General features: G+C 40.9%; 1 long non-coding RNA gene across 3 annotated transcripts in view; it reads left to right on the top strand.

Annotated features, from left to right (window-relative positions):
* The window catches only part of LOC127350410 (uncharacterized), a 171,732-nt gene that overhangs the window by 77,590 nt on the left and 74,026 nt on the right, over positions 1-20,116 (top strand). Inside the window, exon 1 of one of the 3 annotated variants that reach the window (XR_007880557.1) lies at positions 12,393-13,083. The exons of the other annotated variants lie outside the window; for them this stretch is intronic. This is a non-coding gene — a long non-coding RNA (uncharacterized LOC127350410). Of the gene's footprint in view, positions 1-12,392; positions 13,084-20,116 lie in introns of those variants that run through there. 3 annotated transcript variants of the gene reach the window in all.

The raw sequence follows: 20,116 nt of genomic DNA, 5'->3' as shown, positions 1-20,116 counted from the left end.
GTTATGATAACATTGTCCTAATTGCTGAAATATAATGGAAGTGAAAACAAAATGAGTGCAACAGGTCAAGAAAATCAATCATACAAGTTGTAAACAACCCTTTAGTTTAAACCAGTTTATTGGGAGGTAAAACCAAGTGAGTGCATCCATGAGTGTGCATTAGTCTGGTCTGTCCTTGAACCAGGAAGTCTGGTCCGGTAAGCTGTGGTGGAGGTTTACAAAGCACAGTTCGGGTATTAATTTTATTGCTCGCCTTGGTTTTCTCTTCTGAATAAGTTTGGCTAACCTGACCACTTAGGTTTCTTGTGCCATCTGGACTTTTCTTCATGTTGTTTTTGCCGATTTCAGTAATTACTTATTACTTTATTACTAATTACTAATTACTTTAATCGAACCGATGATACAGGCTATGAAAATAAAATCTAAGTTGGATAACGGTTCGTTTTTCTTTGAGCACTTGAGTGATTAAGAATGTTTAATCTGGTTTCACCGTTTCATGGTTGGCACTCACATTCAAACCACCAGTGCAGAGTATAGAGTGGAGCTTTAAAGTTACATACAGCAACACAGCAGTCAATAATAATAAATACAGTGATTAATAGAAGCCAAAATCCCATTGTGCTTCCTGTATTTAAAGCTTGTCCCTGGAGGGCTAAGAATATAAAAATAAATAAAGAACACGGTCAGCAGGAACAGTGAAAGGAGCAGCTCGTAAACAATGGAAGAAAAAAAAGTCAAAATGCTGAATATACTGTTTGATTGACAAGTGATCTTTAGAGAGTACTGTGCAGTGAAAGCTTAGCATCACTGTGGCCTTCTGCACTATAAGGCCCTCCTGTGGCCCTCCTGGCCGACATTAGTAACCTGAACCACCGGCGTGTCCCTAAAATACACTTTCTTATCGGGGCTGTTTCCTTTTTGGGTAACCAGTCACAAATAAAAGGCTTTCCTTTTTGCAAATGTGTTTCAAGGAAATGTATGTATAATATATATTGTCAGTTTGGGTTTGTTTGGTTTGGGTTGCCAGGATGTCTGGTCTGGGTGCGTTTGATTCGGTTGTCAGGCAGTGCCTTTGGAATGATGTGCTGTTAGAAACCATCACCTGGGACATGTGATAGCTTATCAAAGTCTGAGCAGCCCTTCAGTCGTGCATACACACACACACACACACACACACACACACACACCTTTCACCTACAAGACGAGGGTGAGTTTGGTGTGTACGCTCTACGTGTTTTTGTGTGCGTGTGTGTGCGTGTGTTACTCTGGTCGTCAAGGGAACCCCGGCTGGAAGGACAGTTTGACGTCTCGCTTGGCATCATGGGATACGGCTGTCACCTGACGATGCTGCCACCACGGAGATAACCTTCAGGGTGACAGCCGAGACAAAGACACACACACACACACACACATGCACACACTCGGAAGAATGTATACAGGCAAACATACACACACACATATAGAGCCACATACATGCATGACTGCCCAAACACACTCCGCAGACTTCCCCTGCTGAGCTAAACACAGTGGGATTGATCCTATTTAGTGCTAATCAATATGTTGATTAATAGTTTCGCCTCAAAGAAATCATCCGACCTCCAACAAAGAGAGGTCAGAGCACCCTCTCCCAATTCTTTGTAAAAGTCTGATAATCAGAGTACCATGAAACAACCTTTGGGGAATATCTTTCACATTTCCATCAGTGAAAAGACAGTATCTAATGATGATCTCACAGGGAGGTCCTGCGAAGAAATGATTTATTTGGGCGAGTAGTAGAAAGGTGGCTACAAAAACTAACATGGCAGGAGTCTCTTCCTGTGTCAGCAGGTATTTGCTTGGCACTTGGTACAATGATTGTCCAGTTTTTGTACTTTGTGCCTACGTCCATCAGACTCATTAATGCCTGAGCTAGTTTGGGTGCTTGACCCTATTTATTATTTCTTTATGGACGTTTCTTAGACACACATAACCTTCCTGGTGGACATTTTAAACGTTTTGAACTGCACTTGTAAGTTGTCTACTCTTTGTTTGTCATGTGTTGTGTATGTCCTGATGCCTTGACACCAATTCATTTCCAAACAGATAAATAAAGGTATTTTTATTGATTTGATTGATGGATTGCTGTTGCGCCAGTGAAGAGCACACAATGTTGTTCTTGTTAGTGGTTATCATTTAACCTCCAACCCTCCACCAGCAAGAATATAGCTGCAGTGATGATATATTATTTAGCAAACTAAACACATTTTACAGAGTGCAGTTGCAACAGACTGACTCAGTTTGATCCAATCACACCTGTCTGGAGCCGCAAAACATATTTGAGCGGTATAATGATCACTGCTGATCAAACATACCGATAACACAGCAGCGAAGCAAACAAATCTGTCCACACACTATTCAATTCTCTATTTTAGTTGACAAAATGTTGAAACTTTTTTATAATTGGGTGTGTACTGGCTACACATTTGTTTTAAAAATGGAGAATGTTAGAATCATTTTATGCCTACAACAATGATATATATATATATATAAGAAAGCATTTATTATCATCTAATCTTTTGTCAAAGCCACAGAGAGCCACTGGAGAGGGGCTGAAGAGCTGTGTGTGGCTCCAGAGCTGCAGGATGCCTACCCCTGAATCACATGCATTACAAAATGCCCCTTTTCCATAACCATGTCTGTTCTGAAATGGGAATTATCTAGGTAAAGTGACCTCAGTAAGTTATGACTACCGTTGGTGTTTAAAACAGAGAGAGAAAGTTGTGCATGTAATTATTTGATCACTGCGATCTTAATTACAGTAAAACGTTATCTTAGAGTACCATATCCTTTTCTTTTTGAAGAATAGAGTCATTTTGAGAAAGTTATATTATGTCCTATTTTTATTCTTTCTCTTGGATTAAAGTCATTTAACAGTAAGCATCTGTCGAGTCCCAAAACAATAATTTATATTTTCCTTCATAAATATCACTTTGACATCACATCAAGCCGTTCATGTTATGTGTAGAGAGGTAATGGATCTTCTGAGGAAGGTTTGAAGAGGACATTTTCTTCTCATCACCAGATTCAAGTTCAAAAATAGTTCAAATGCAGCAGCACTTTAAACAACCCTGTCTCCTAGAAATCCTGTTCATATACAACTAATTTCTAATCACATTGTGTCCTGTACTTTAACACAATTCTGCCCTCTTGTTTTGCAGTACAATTTTAATTGAATTGTTTCTGTCTCTCTTGTGTATCCGTGTCCAGCCGTCTCTTTATTACTGTCGGGCAGATTTTCCTGTCATGCTGACAGGTTATCATTTGACTTTTTTGTTCCTAACTCAGATAATTTCACCTTTTCCACCACTTATGACAGAGCAAATCAATACAGGAGCACTCTAACTATTAGCTTTTATTTCTAAATTACTATGACTATGAGGAGTTTCTGGAACAATAGAGAGACTTGAGTGACCAGACTTGTTAACTGAAACTAAAACTGACTTTCCTCTCTCCTTCGCCTTAGTTTAAACCCTGAGATTTGAAAAGGCACATTTACATCATTCAATAAATAATTACACATTAAAATATTGCCTGTTTAACTCTCTAGGTGTCAGAGTAATGGCTGTAAGCAGCTAATATCACCTTTTTAACAGATGTTAAAGTTTTACCAGGTGCTAATGCCAGTGATTTATGCAGCGTTAATCTTAACAGTGATGGTTGTTAGAATTGTAAATGTGTTATTCTTTAGCTAACACCCCACACACACACACACACACACACACAGAGACTGAAAATACAGGCCCGAGGGCTAACAGTAGCCCTTCCAGGGGTTTAGGAAGCCCCGTCGTTTTCCTGCTGAGCTGCACTGTCATGTAGATTTGACCCAACGATCATCTCCTCCATTCAGCACATTGCCTTTGTCTTAAGTCCCCGCCCTTATATATGTGTGTGTGTGTGTGTGTGTGTGTGTGTGTGTGTAAGAGAGAGTGAGTCAGTCAGTGTGTGTGATGCATGTATGTGAGTAAGTACGTAATTCAGTAAGTAGGTAAGTATCCCTCCATGCATTTCCTGTCTTATGGAGCTCAGGCGGTGTTAGCCAGGGTTAGCTGAGGCTTTAGCACCTGCTGTCACTGCTACTGTCCCACTCACTTGTCCAGACACAACGGCTTTAGCTTGGAGATGAGGATTACAGCTAGTAATGTGTGTTAAGAGCATTAGCTTGGGCCTGGGTGGGTAATAGATTGTTAGAAAGTATCAGACAATAACCAGGAACTGCCTTTAATTGAATAAAGCTGCCAGTACCAAACAAAGAGCCTGAAAAGTTTGCTTAATAAAACTCATGTATGTCAAGGGAAGTTTGTGTTATGTTAGCGTTACATGTATTGCATGTATGTTTGAATGTTACAGTTTGAGCCAGTGAAACAGCAGAGGAAAGTGGACTTTATCAGCTTATCCAAAATCCCGGAAACAGAAGTCATTAACAGACTCAGCTGAGGTTTTGATGACTATTGTTCCTCTTTGTGGACACGTGCTGCTCAAACATGTGTTTCATCGGTTTTGAAAATGATATTTGTATGAACCCACTGACTCCAAGGATTGAAAGGAAGGAAGTTCATTTCCGCAGATCCTTACATATACAGTACAGTGCGCGTAATACACGTTTACTGAATTTAAAGAACTGTAACTGTAAATTCAGTGACTGAAATGAACCCTTCTTGGCTACAGTTCGAAACCTCTGCAGTTAAAGCAGCTGATCACGGTGCATCCCTCTGCTGTCAAGTTAATGTGCAGATGTTTCCCCCCGTTATATGCAATTGTTTTTGTTGCACAGGATTTGTTGCATATCCCGTCCGGTGTTGGAATCGAGCAGCCACGCTTATGACCATGTAACTCTGCATTTGAACTGTGTTTAAGGTAGCTACTAGCTAACCTAGCTGTAGGCGGCCTACTGCCAGAGCCATGTAGAGAGAGAGTTGCTGTAACGTTAACTACACACGCAGTGATGGCTCTGTTGCCTGGATCGTCCGCATCGGAGAGCAACTATTTCAATAGCTCTGGTACTGAAATGAGGCACCGACATTTGAGTTGTGATTCGGCCCGGTACCATTCATATAGGACCCAGTGCCATATTGACATTGTGTTATCTTTAAAAAACTGCTGTGTGAATAAGAGCAGTGTGCATCACCTTGATTTTCCACCACTACATTCAAATATGACCCAAAATTCAATGAAAAAAAGGAGGTGGAATTTAATTAGTGCCATATATAACAACAAATAATGATGGAGAATTACATTTTTTGTATCTCAGAATTAGAAATGTGCACTCTTAGATCATACCAGGATGTAATTGGCAAAAGGTAATAAGCAAATATCTGAGAATGTGGATAGGAGCTTAGAAAATGTCAATCTTTTTCTTTCGTATTTCACATTCTGATTCAAATTAAGGTGAAATGGCAGACTAATCAAGCTGCTTTGTATTATCTTAAGACCTGGAAGCATTAACTTAGCAAATTAATTATCTCTTCAAATCTATCCAATTTCACTGTGTATGTTGTGTGTTATGTCCATTTTGACTCTGGTTAAGGCACAGTGGGGAAATATTAGTTTGGTAGCACTGTTAAAGACAGCAAATCAATCTGTGTTTCTCTGCCTCTGTTTACTCTAGTATTAACAGTGCTGTGTTATTTCTGCTATGAGAACTGAAATCATGAAAGGCATTGTAGTGGTGAACTTTTTCTCATTTTGACTGAAAGCTGTGGTTTATTATTATCCATGGTTGAATATATCATACAGGGCTTTCAGCTGCCATTTGGTTGGAATATTTGTCATAATATTTCAGCTGAAGGGCAAAATATTTGCTTACTTTATTAAAAGAACTAAAAATTTGTTTTTCAAAATGCATTCACACAATACAGTTTAGTGAAGGAATTAAGTTGTCCTTGCTGTCATATTTCTGTCAACCCTAGAAATTGAAGCTCTTCTACTTATTTGCAACAGTAAATACATTTTAAAAGGAACATATTAATGCCACCTGACTGACAGTTTCTTTTAATTGTTGCTATTAAAGCATGACTCAACTTTTTTATGGTTATATTTAGGCATTCAAAGTACATGGTAAGTGTTAGGGAAAGCCTGTGGTCTTGTTTAAATACTGCAAAAGGCAACACTCACTTGAAGCACAATGTTTTCTTACCAAAACCACAATCTTACCAAAGTGCTTTTTTTTTGCCTAAACCTAACCACATGCAGGATCTGGAGGCAAATCTCAACCAAAGTGCTGCTCTTTGTAGCTCCAAAATCCTATGTACCTATGAATTTAGTAAATACATGCAGCACTTCCCTCAGTCTAACAAATGTTGCTACGGAACATAATCCATCCAGAATCTCGTTGACCTTCACCACAGCATGTCAATAAATGGTTTGGTAATTCCAATGGCAGATGAAGTGTTTTTGTAAACAAGAACATACGGGCAATGGATGTATACCAAATGTAGAGTAATTAATGAGCTAGGTCTGCCAAACTTGAGTATGTTTTCTGTTCTCCCGTTGAGGGAGGTATCCTCTTCAGCTATCTTTCACTTATTTGAAGACCATGCCTGGAACAAAGCACGATGTAACGTCTCTATATTTTAGGCCAAGTTCTAAATAAGACCCCTATAAACCTTTCCACAGCTTTCCTTTGCTCGTACCCAAACGACGGTAGTAAAGGTTTTTAGAAATATCTGAAAACAACGCTGTACCCTTCAAGATGTAAGTGTTTCCTGCCTGAATCATCATATCACTCCTCTGCTGATTAGCATTCATCCTGAAATCAGAAATATTATGATCACTGGTCTTGTGGAGACCACTGGTTTGGCTGGCACACACACACACACACACACACACACAGACCTCTCAGTGGGTGCCAGCAGCAGCCCAGGTAATGATGGCTATTTCAGTTTCTCTACTCCTGATGTTCACATTGACTGGCAACCTCACACTGAGACAGATAATCTCCTCTCCTCTCCTCTCTTGCCTTGTTGCCTTGTTTGGGAGAGAGGCAGATAAGAAGTGGGCAGAATACTCTCCTGTTGTGTATCAGTGGTGTGCCACTCACACTCACCCCTAGGATCCTCACATGTGGATGAGCAAGTACACACACACACACACACACTTACACAAACACACCTGCATAGAGAAAGAGTTGTATGTTGAACAACAGAGGAAAAGAGCAGAATAGACTACGAAAGGAGAGGAACAAACATGAGTCCGGGGAGACAGAGCAACAAACGGATGATCATTCATGACAAAAAGGGAAGAGCAACAGCAAACAGAGGGAGTGCAAATGAAAGCAACAATACAAAGATAAGGAGAGAGAAAGCACAATAAGCCAATTAATAAGAAAGTTTCCAAAATGGAGATATCTAACAAAACTGAAAGAAAATCTAAATAAATACCACAGTTAGCTGCTACAAATGTCCACAGATACGTTAAAATTAGGTCGAACCCTTTTGCGTCAGAAAAGGAAAAGAAAGTCCTCAACAAAGGATCGGACACTGCCTTGGTAATTGAAAAAGGTTGTCATAGAAACTCCTGGCAGGAAAGAAACGTCTGAAAGTGTCTGTTGACTCTGCAAACAAAACAAAATTGAAGATGAAACTGATATCTCTATATGAAGCCACAAATATCCTCCTATCTGATGTGTGTTTGACAGGCTTCCCTGACCAATCAGATAAAGAAAAGATAAAAAAAAAAACAGACAGCTGAAAAAATCCTCAGTTGTATACACAGTTGCACTTTTGTATTAATTCTAATTCATTCCCAGAAGTATACTTGTCATGCTATTAAAGCGACTGACTCAGAAAATACAATGTGCTGTGGATACAGAGGCAGAGAGAGGAAACGAAGGAGGGTTTCCGTGTTTCCTGCTGAACTGCAAAGCGTCTCGGTGTGTAAAAGACACAAGACTAATCACTCTCATTGTGGCCTATTTCCATGGTAACTCTGCACCGAGTGGTAATTTAGCCTCGCTAGCTAACGACACAGAGCGAGTCATTATCTTAGCGCCAGGCTAGGGCCTCCTATTTAAAGATTCACACCATGAATGAACAATTAGAGAACAGATTGCTGGCCTAAGTGGGGGAGAGACAGGAAAAGACAGAGGGAGAGGGGAGACAAGGACAGTATGTGGTCACCCCTCTGTTTGTCCATCCACCCATCCGTCCATCCAAGGACGTCCTGTGTATTGCTTTAATGTAACATTGTCAATGTTCTCAACCTTCGCACAGTTGAAATGGAAATTTGAAGTCAATTCACTATTCTTTCTCAAAAAGTATTAGCAATATCAATGCAGAGTGAATATACTGAAACAAACCACAAACAGTGAAACATGTAAACAGACTAACATTCGTGTTGCAAATGGCCAATGCAGTGTGTCGTGCAGCATCAGTGCAGTAGCCTTACTGAAATGAATTAGGTGGCTGTGTATTTATGCAGAGCATTCCGCTTTCGAAACTTTAGGGAATCGAACACAGGCGTTTTGGCACCTCAGCGTGTCCATACATATGCACAAGGTAGCTCTGTTTGAGACGCAGCAGGCTTCCATGTAACTCCAATGTAAGTCTGCATCGGTGAAGAGCGAGAAAGTCTCCATAAGAAGTGGATGGATGGGACAAACAAACACAGAAGAGACCAGCATTCAATATTCACTTTCATAACATAAGTTTCATAATGTTATGTACGTGACTTGTGTCACATGCGTCGCATAATGTACTTATTTTCACCCAAATCACAATCTTTTCCTAAACCTAACCAAGTAGTTTGGTTGCCCAAATGTAACTAAAATGCCTTTTAACCACGTTTCGTACAGATGCTACAGGTACCTTGTGTTTTTGTTTGAGACGCTGAGGGGCGTGACAAGGCCCCACCGGTATATTTGACGACCTGGGATGAAAATGTGGTGATGACTGAAATTGGAGGTTATTGTTTCCATCCTATTTTCTACAAATTAGTCAGTGCTGTTTCCTTGATATCATGACCACAATCTTCCCTAACCTTAACCAAGTAGTTTTTGTACGTAATGGCTGGGGTATACTTTTGTGTTGTTTCCCGACAACATCTGAAGGCAACACTGCTGTTTTGAATGGCCAATCTTGAAAGCGGGCAAAAAGCTTGCCATTATAGAAACGGATGAATCGTTCGAATGTGGATTACAGTACACAGTGTTGAATAGGCTCTCCTCGGAGGCATTCATAGTGTTCCATGTTTCAGCCACTTCATTTGAAGCAAAAGGACACCTTGAACCTTACCAAACCATTTGAAGGCACTAACAAGCAATGTCATCCTGCTGATATGGAATATCATTAAATTTGGAGGACTTGTTTCCTTAAAGGGTTAATTAGATTAGCAGCATATGAAGAACAAGGCCCTGGTCTGAAAACACACTTCACCAACAATATTCCTTTGGTCTTACAGTTCACATATGTCTCCCATCCCTCCCTGATTCCCCCCCCCACACACACACACACACACACACACACACAAACCACACCGCAGCGACCCTCCCCAAGGTCAGTGTCTTTTGCAAATGGTACTGTGTGTGTGTGTGTGTGTGTGTGTGTGTTAATGTCTCTCTCTCTCTCTCTCTCTCTCTCTCTCTCTCTCTCTGTCAGGCCTTTTATGTGTCTCTTTCAAAAGAAGCTGTCAAGTTGTACTGTTTAAGGGCTCACAGGAGGGACAAAAAGCATACTTTGTTTTGTTTTGTTTGCCTGCCGTGGTGTTCGGCTGAATGAGTGAGTGAGTGGAAGAGAGAGAGAGAGAGAGAGAGAGAGAGAGAGAGAGAGGTAAAGGGGGGGGGGGGGGAAACATGTAATTTACTGTTTGCCCCACTCTACTGTACATTGCTTTAGTTATGCTAATGCTGCTCTTTGTCAGGCTGAGGAGATAGCCATCAATCAGCTGTCAATTGGTCAATTGGAAGAAAAAAGAGAGAGAGAGAGAGAGAAAGAGAAGGCCCCTGTTCCCTCCCTCCTCGTCCTCCTCTTCTTCTCCTCTGCTACCTAGCGGACTTGGGGGTCCTGGGAAAGCCTGGCAGCTGGATCCGGATCTGGATCTGGAGTCCAGGTGGAGGGCAGGAGGAGGATCTGGGGAAAAAACCAAGTGAGAATGCATAAAAAGAAAGTCAGTTACAATCTGGTTTTGTGTCTTCGTGATTAGCTGTCTGCATGTCAAAAAGCTCACAGCGTCTTTGTTTTCTTGTTGTCGTTGTTGTTGTCAAAAAGCCTTTTAAAAGAAGTATCTAATTGTAATATGACACCTCTGGAAACTTGCCGTGCCACTCGCAGCCGTCGGCCGCTGTCAGCAGACGACGAACCCTTTATTATGCTAGCTAATGTTAGCGCTAAGATAAGCTAACAGGCCCATTAGTGCCAGTTCATTTAGCTCGTTAGCCGAAGCCTCGGGGCTGATGACATTCATTACATATCATTAGTGCACAATTAACATGTCTCACTCTGACACCGTCTCTCCCAATGTTACACGACACTTTTAATCATGTTTTATGAAATGTTTCTGCCGGCGTGACATGATTTATGAGTTTTACATGACATGGCGTTCATTACATTAAACAGCTGTAATCATAAAGGCTGCTGCAGACTGATTCCAGGTCCAAAGTCTGAGTCCTGCTCTGTCCTTGGGACTAAAAAGTAGGAAGTAGTTCATTCAACATCATCATTTTTTATTTTATTTCTCCCGTCAATTCATTTCTCGTCTCGTTCGTCTTCCAGGAATGCAATTTACTCTGCAGCTCATGATTCAGTTTAGAAGATTGCGGAGTATGTTACTGTTTGAAAAGACCTTCAGGGTAGAAAATAATGGAGATGAGGTGTGTCAGATTACAATTGTTTTTTTTGTTTTTTTTATATTTGAAGTTAGTTTTGTAGTCAGTTGTTGCTAAACTAGTTGTTTTGTGATTTGTTGGAATTTCAACCCAGTTTTTATTCAGAAATTGTGACACTAACTGTGGTAGTCAAATGTAGAAGTGGAAACTACTACTAGTACATTTAATCAGGTTTGAGGTACTTCTGTTACCATATATTTGTTTATTTGACACATATCATAGCATAGTAAATTTGATTTTTTACATATAAAACATTTAATCACTATATAAAATATGATGTTATGCTATAAGTTAAACTAAATATTGTTTCACTGTTTACACTTAAGGATCTGAGTTCTGATTATCTGATATCTGAATATTCCATGTCTGGCTATATATGGATTTTAGATGGTTTTATGTGTCTTTGAGGGTGATTTTTGTGTAAAACTGACCTGTACGTTTTGAGTGAGGTGTGATTTATCTCCAAAATGTTTGCTTTAGTGCATAGTTCATTTCTTGAAGAATCTAAACATAAATTTATACTGGGGCTGGGAGATTTGACTGAAAATAACATCAAAATCTATATAATAAGAAATTTGATAACAGTTTTACATATTTTAGTTTTATGCACTTTATAACTTTGCTCCAAATAAAATGGCAAAATGTAAGCAAATCACATATAAAATGATCAAATAGATGCTCAATACAACTTTCACTGTTCTGCTTTATATTACAAAAAATACAACACATTTGTAATGTTAAAACCTTTTAATTATAGATTTATTTGGAATCAATCAATCATAATTTTGTAAAATTATGATATGCCACAATACCTTTCCGCTGAAAGTCAACAGCAGTTATCATTAATTATCAGATAACCTAACCAGATAACTAAAACCAGAAGACTATTTTATATTTCATAGGATTCAAAATTCCTCATTTCCAATTTTCTGTTTTGCAGTGTATTTGTTTGAAGTAAAGTTGTCGTGACTTTACTTTAACCAGTTCCTGTGATAGATAACCTTAAGAAATCCTTTACATACTAAGGTCTAAGAATGCTTACTGTATGTGCCAAGACAGTCCAGCACCACACGCAGACACACACACACACACACACACACACACACACACACACACACAGATACACGCTCACCCACACAGAGGTACAAACAGTACTATTCTCTTTTTTCTCCCTATCACACTCACCCACCCACTGATCCACACAGAGACAGAGAGAGAGAGCAGTATTGATTTTGCTGTCTCGAGGCTGTTGAGAGTGTGTGTACTTGTGTATGTGTATGTATGTGTGTGTGTATAAAAGGGATTAAGGCCCTCGCTCAGCTGAGATACCATCAGCCATCAACCCTGCTAGTCCGCTTCGGGCTTTCCCGGCTGCCGCATTGTCTATTCTGCTCCGCTATGTGAAAAATGTTGAATATCAACAATGGCTTTCAGTGGTGTATTGTTGAGTTTTTGTATGAACTAATCTTGCCTCAGTGAAAGAGACCTAGGGCTTGGACAAAACGTCTAGAGCCACAGCATTCCTAGCTGGCTCTCCCCTTGAACACTGAGCAGAAGGCTGGGGCTGAGGGAGGCAGAGTAGAGGAGAAGGCAGGCTGGAGGAGAGGCAGGGACAGGGAGAGCCGAGGCCGGGGTAGGAGCTCCGAGGCTGGGGGGTTAGAGGGATGACGGGCCAGGGGAGGCTCGGGAGAAAAAGTGTGAAGGTGGGAGGGCGGGGTGGGCACGGGCACCGGGCTTAGGTGGGAGAAAGGTGAGGCTGAGGAGAGGCCGTGATTAAGGTGCCATAGCTGCAAAGGAATAGTAGGCTAAAAGAGGGATAAAGACGCAGGATAAGGTTGGGAGAAATGGAGGAGGAGGAGAAGGCCAGGTGGAGAAGATAAAGTGATAGGGAAGAAAAACTGAGACTAGGGTGCCAGTGGTTGAACTACACAGAAATATATGATTGTTCCCACACAGAAATGGTTAGGAGACAGTTGTTAAGCTGAGGAAGATGTCTAAAACCAATTAAGGTACAGGAATTAAAAGCGGGCTGGAGTTGGCAGGTAGCAAGACAACCAGAGACCAAAATATAGCCAGAAAACGAGACAGGAAATTCCAACTTTATGAGTGGGGAGTCTGCTTTCCTTTTCCTGCCATGGATGTAATGCTGGTTTGGACAGCGGCTGACGTCCAATCAGACAACAGGACCGTAGGCCTTGTCATAATGACAACCATGACATCACTGCAAGGTAAGCTGACTGAAAGATTGGCTGAATGATTGACTGACTCTGTGACTGTTACAGACTAACTGACTGACATCAGGATGTCTGAATGTTATGCTTTTTCTTCTCAACGCGTCTCTTTCTGCTCGTCTCCCTCTCACTAGTGTCGAAACAAGCTCAACCAAGATAGAGTCCAGGTGTGGGTGCTGATTTAGAGTGTGTAAGGAGTAGCTGTCAGAGGCCATGAATAGCTTCCACGCAGGCTTTTTTGGCTGTGTTGGTATTTTAATGCAGATTTATCTTGTAGCAAAATGCCTGTGGTGCTGCTCAGAGTGAAGCTTCAGTCTCTGTGTGTGTTGAGATCTCTGTGGTCTCCCTCTGTGTGTCTCCTTCCTGTCCCGCTGTGACTGATGAGGCTCCTGCAGACAGAGGGAGAGAGATGGAGTCAGTAGTGATCTTTTTCCTCTGTGTTAGATTCTGCTTTCAGATGACACGCGTTCATCTCGGAGTCATGGTAGAGTGGCATCGTGTTAAATTAGCAGTTTTAAAGTTTTATCTGTGTTGCATTTCGACCAGTTTATTCACCTAGAGTCAGTCACTGGCACAATCCACCCTGCAGACATTCACACAGGGAGCTGACCAGTATGAGAGCTCCACATGCCTTGCTTAAGGGCACAGCAAAATCATTTACTGTGTCCCAATTCCATACATTGTGTAGAATATATACTATAATAATGTATTGTATTGTAATGTATGCAGTTATTTTTATTTGTTAACAGAGAATGATGCAATACTTAAACCAACACTGACAACAATTAAACTACGACTTTAGAATAACTCCACCATTTACACTCAATGTTCACTGCCATCTGCATATGGTGAGGTTTATTTTTTTATTTTGCATTATAAAAGAAAAGTGTATATTAACACCACACTACTACTACTACATTAATATTTTGAGTGTGTGTTACTTTGCCTGCTTAGAATTGGTATGCAGTATGGTTTAGTTTCCCTGCTCAGATTTTTTCCCAGATGCTTAAACCGGTGACCTCTGATAGTCCTTCCTGACCTGCAAACTGCAGTTTTGTTGGAATTCAGAATAATTTTTTACTTTGGATATGTTCATTTTTAGACATCAAGCAGTTAGAACATTTAAGAAGCAAATCCAAAGCTTATTCTATATTTCTGTTAATACTCCTTTCTTTTCACAACTTGCACACAGTGAATATGTAATAAATTGTGTGGTATTTATGGGTTCTTCTTCAGAGAGATGAACACTCACCGTGGAGTGGTGGTTTTCTCTTTTGTAGTGAAGCCAACATAAGTAGTTTCTGACACTGTTCTCATTGGCACCGTAGGGCCTATAGGGGTCAACATGGTGTGTGTGTGTGTGGCAGTTTGGGGTCAGTGCCACGGAAACCTGGAATTGAGACATGGTTGGCTTAACCCCTCACCCTCAATACACACACACACACACACACACACACACTCACACACACACACACACACACACACGGACATGTGAACCTCAGTGCAGTCTAATCGGTGGCCCCTGGTGATTTGTCCTCTCAGCTTGAAGCCCTGTCATTCCTCCCTGCTCTCCTCACAATTACAGCCCTGAACTGAACTAGAAAATCTGCTCCAATCTAGCAATTAGTCCTGAGGCCACTGGCTGTGTGTGTGTGTGTGTGTGTGTGTGTGTGTGTGTGTGTGTGTGTGTGTGTGTGTGTGTGCTCTCTTTGTGTTCCAATCCTTGTGAGGACCACAAACAGGACGACTGAAGTTGGTGACAGCCAAATAGTGATTGAGACATCAATGTGTCATTGTCAGTTTAATATTTTTACCTTCTTGTGATTACTGTAAACATATTAGTCCTCGCTGGAGATGACTGTTAGCCTCACACTAATGATAGTGTTTCTCAAAATGAAGACCACCTTCAATCTGAGCCCCTTAGAGGATCCTGATTTTTCCAGTAGCTTATACCTTGTGCAGCTTTATTTACACTCAAAGAACAGCACCATCGTCCTATTTTAAAGCATTACAGAAGATTGTGTGCCTTTGTCTTATACATATAATTTTTTTTGAGGGATGGCTGTAAAGGATGTGAAAATAAAGGTACACTTCTCATCATCCATGTCTTATTCTGAATTTATTGAAGAGGACAAAGGGAGGGATTTAATTCATTTGTGAAAATCAGTTTTACCTATGTGCTTCCATACTCTGAAAGGACAGAACCTTCTTCCTGTAGTGTTTTGTGCTGTAAAGCAATGCAAAGATGTTGCACCAAATCCCAAACTGTGCAGTGTATTTTACGAATGCACACATTTTTGTTTATGGAAATTGTACTTAGTAATTAGTAATTAATAATGTTTACATACAAATTATGTTATAGTATATTTTTATGATTTTCCTCATAAAAAGTACTTAAGAACATGCATAGTACCACACACCTGAGTAGCCTAACTTGTCCTTATTATGTCAACATATGACTTGCCCCGCTGAGACATGTAGTGACCACGCCATAAGCCTGTAAATAAAGAGATTGAAAGACTCGGGTTCAATAGGTTTAAAGTAATTCAATGGAGAGTCCTTACAAGTGTGGCAAATCCAAATGAAAGTGCGAGTGTGTGAGGATGAGAGGATGAAGTGGACAGGGGAGGAGAGGAGTGCAGCGTGGTCAGGACGGGATGCAGCGCGAGGGAGGAGGGAAGGTTTTCATGGCCAGGGGGAGAGCAGGCCTGACTGGGCAGCAACAGAGACGCTTAGTGCCGCCTGGCTTCCTCCTAAAGACTCGGCCTCTTTTTCCCCTGGCGCATCTCGCTCCTGTGTCTCCTCTCTCTCCTCCGCCACCACTCTCTCCTTCACTTTGCTCTCTTCTCCTTTTGTCCCTTCCCTCCTTCACCCTCCAGTTCCTCCTGCTCGCTCTCTTTTTCTCACTCCATTCCTCCATTTCTCTCACTTCCTTAGGTTTTTTCCCCCCCCCCTCCTCGTCTGGGCCATTACAGACACTCAGCAGCGGGCTGAGAGGCGGGGGTGGGTGGCTGCGGTGGTGGGATGGGGAGATTGAGGGGGACAAAAGCCCTGAGATGCAGCGGTCCGACGAGAGTGGCTGGCTTTGAAAAGAAGCCGGACGGCTTCTTAATGCAGCGAGTGGACGGACAGACTTGGATAGACGGACAGAGCAGACTCAGCCCTTTATCCTCGTCCTTTAGCTGATGCCTGTTTTGGCCAAAAAAGCACATCATTCGCCTCGTGCCTTTCCCTCTGTGCCTGATGTTTCATCAAACACATTAAGATGTGATGGAGGGATAGGTGGAGGGAGGAGGAAAAGAGCTGAAGGCCAGACACTTAAGAGGCTGACGGAGAAAACTTTTCCGCTCCCTAAGAGGAGAAGAGGCAAACATGTGGATGGGATAGAAGAGTGTGTGCGTGCATTTCTTTTAGAGGTTGCATCTCTTTTATTGTACATTAAGACATTATACATTAGTGTTTCACCATTGCTGCTGTGCCGCTGTTGTTCGGGTTAATGTTGAGGGAGAAAATATTGACAGTGAAGTTGGATGCAGCACATTAAGAGAGCTGAATGCGCTGCTTACAGGTTTCTGCTTTTGAAGATGCAGCTCAGCTAATAAACCCGGCACTCTAAAACACATGCAAACACAATCAAACTATCTTGTTATCAGAATATTTCTGGTCTGAAACCTAAAGCTTTTTACTTTGTTGACTTTTTCTTGCAGTTAAATGATCAATAGAAAATAAAGTAAAATGATTTTACAAATCCATAACTCTTTGTGACACTAATCTTTGTGACACACCATCAAGGACAAACACTTTTCTTCAAAAGCTTCAATAGTAAACAGATCAGCTGAATGGATTTACTGTCCAAGTCCCATCTCTTATCAACCTAATTCTCCGACCAATTATGGCAGTTTGTATTCGCCTGTATTATTTTACTCAGATGGGAGGGGTCTTCAAATATTTTCTGCCTATGTTTATTTACTTGTGTTGGCTGTCTCTTTGTTGTGGGTGGTGTAAGAGTATTATTATGGATTTGGCTCTGAGAGCTTAGCTGGTCCGCGATTCTGATATCAGCTGGACTTTGATCAAATGCAACAAGCTCTAAATCCACTTTAATCAGCGCAGCGTTAGTTTACCGACGAGGAGACTTCACAACAACCGCAGCTCAGGGACGTTTCTGAGAAGTCGGGGGAATAAACACAGACTTACTGACACTTACGTATAAACTTTAATGAAACTAAAGTTGCATGGAAAACCATTTTGGAGATCAGTGTTCTAATCTGAATACAAGGGTTTGAATGAGAGTGGTGTGAGGGCTCTATCAACGAAGCTTCATGAGGTTAAAAAAGGGAGACTGCTCTTCCAATGGAAATGTTGTTGATTATCACCAAGATGGGTCTGTTCTTCTCAGTTACATATGCAACACAGTGAAAAGGTTTTCTTGTCTTCTTAATATCCATATCCCAGAGTATTTGTGTACAGAGTTGAGCTGGTGTGACACTGCTCAGCTTTGGTATGAAAAGATGAACACTGGATTATTATTTGGTTACTCGAAGTTGCTATAATCAATAGTTCAGTAATGGATCAAATGATAAGGTTCTGACCAAGCAACTACTGAACTTTGTGGACCGTTATCTGCAGGTTTGAAATTTTTTATAGTTATTCAGTTTTTGTCCTGAGTCGGACACCCTTATCTGCTCGCTGTTACCTCTGATCGCTGCTGGTTGTACATGTTTATCAGGTTTTTCCCAGGGTCAGCCAAATCAACAATGTCAACACATCGAGGACCATACTTCTGTCCTTCACAATGAGATAAAATGCTTCAACAACTCCAAATGTGAAAATACAGACATGCGTTTAAAAGGGAGAGTGTTGCCCACGTGGGACTTAAGTGTTCTTACTGCTTGCATGTATAAATTACTTACAGTTAGAGTTAGTTTTTGCATTACATTTTCGTTAGGACATAAAGGTATCCAAAAAATGCTTAGCACTTCTGCTATCTGCTCTGCTGAAACTTCGTTTGGCAAATACATTTATTAATTCTGTAGTTTATTCAGAGATATGTGTTGGAGTACAGCTGCAGTACTGGGTCTTGTGTATGTTGACAATCACAAATTAACCTGTGACACCAGTCTCATACAAGTAGGTCAAACATAAGAAGAACACAAGTTCATGTCCTGCATCAAACATTGGGTTTATGTAGGATCGCAGCATCAGTAACACAGAGAAGCTCAGTATTACTTATGAAATGTTTTAAAAGGATTTCTTTAACAACATATCAGAATGCTATTTCCTGCTCTTTACAGTCAGTTCCATAACTCCCCAAAACCTAAATAAAAACAAAGAAGAAACGAGTAAAACCTAAATAAAATCAAGAAACATATGTGGTTTTTTTTGCTTTTAATACCATAATTTAAAAAAAATTGAGGCATGGAGGCATTGCATTGTTCTGTCTGTCAGCAATGTATTATAGCGTATTAGACCTCAGTGTGGGTGCATATTAGCAGAAGCACGGATAGACTATCAAACAAAGAGGTTATAAGAGATGAGAGGATGGTTTTATTGCACAACAATAGGTTTATAAGGCTTAAACTGATCTGCAGCATACCTACAACAACGGCCAAAACACACACACACACACACACACACACACACACACACACGGATGCAGGCATGCACATGTATGCATACAGCAACCCCAATCAACCTGAGCATGTGCCAACAAGTTACACACACACAGTCAGAACAGCCAAATCCGGCTAGCCTCCTCCTAAGTCCGGCCAAGTCCATCTACTGTAGACACGCACGCACACACACACACACACACACACACACACACACGCACACACACTGCCCAACAGACAAAACCCAGTGACACTCAGGCCAACTCCTCATTTAACACGGAAACACACACATATGTAAAATGTGACCACACAGCTTAGCCCCCCAGTAAGACCCACAGAGCCGACCGTAGCTGTGTGTGTGTGTGTGTGTGTGTGTGTGCGCTCAACGCGGTCAGTACTGAGGCCTTTCCCTGTGGTTGGGGAGTGCGGATGGAGGGATGGAGAGGCAGAGCGAGAGAGAGGGAGAGAGAAAGAGGATTAGAGTGATATGGAGACAAAGAACAACAATAGTTTGTCACATTTTGTCAGAGAGGATTTTATGGAAAAGCTGATTTGGAGTCTGCCACCAACAAACAACGATCGGAAATATGGGATTTATTACTAAATCAGTTTGAGAATTTGCATGAAGTTTAACAACGTGTGTGTGATACTTTCTAAATGTGTGTTTGTGTGTGTTCATGCAAACTCAATCAACATCTTAACAGAAGTAAATTTCAGCTACTAAAGTTACTTTAGTTTGGATGTGTGAGCACCGTGTTGGTATTTCTTATATGTATACTATACTAACTATTTTGCTCTAATTACTATTAGTGAATACTACATTTGATGTTTGTACATTACATTATTAACATTTCCTGCTGTGTAAACATGGTCTTCCATTAACACTTCTTCAGCTAGTGTTGGAAGTACGTCAGCATGTGCCGTCCCTCGTAATGGACGTGCTGGAAATAACACATCTCTGTCAATAGCAGCTGCTGAACAGGATACACACACAAACTCAACACATCAGTCCACACCATACAACATCTCTTAGTCTTATATATTCAGTTTTCTCTCTTTTACTCATCACAAAAGGGAACAAGTCATGTAACATGGCCTCAATTGTTCTGAGATTTTGGAGGGCTTTTTTCCTTTTTTAAAGTGACAAATTTTCACCCAGTAGAGGCGTCTGATAATCACGATTGTCTTAGTTGCCAAAATCAACCTGCTTTTGAAAAACAGCGCATATAATTTTTAACAATAGCTACTCTAGGTTATACCATCTGACAGTAAGAAGAAATTGTTGCTCAATATTGTATTGTGTTGTATATTCTCCATCTGATGATCATAATAAAGACCCAAATTAAAATGTGAGCAATAGAAAGCAACGCCCAGATGGAACAATCTTCTACATTTTTTTTGACTAATGTTAACAATTT

This window comes from Dicentrarchus labrax, unplaced genomic scaffold (genome assembly GCF_905237075.1).
Source record: "Dicentrarchus labrax unplaced genomic scaffold, dlabrax2021, whole genome shotgun sequence".
Classification (NCBI taxonomy): Eukaryota; Metazoa; Chordata; class Actinopteri; family Moronidae; genus Dicentrarchus; species Dicentrarchus labrax.
This window is presented reverse-complemented; position numbering and strand designations above follow the sequence as displayed.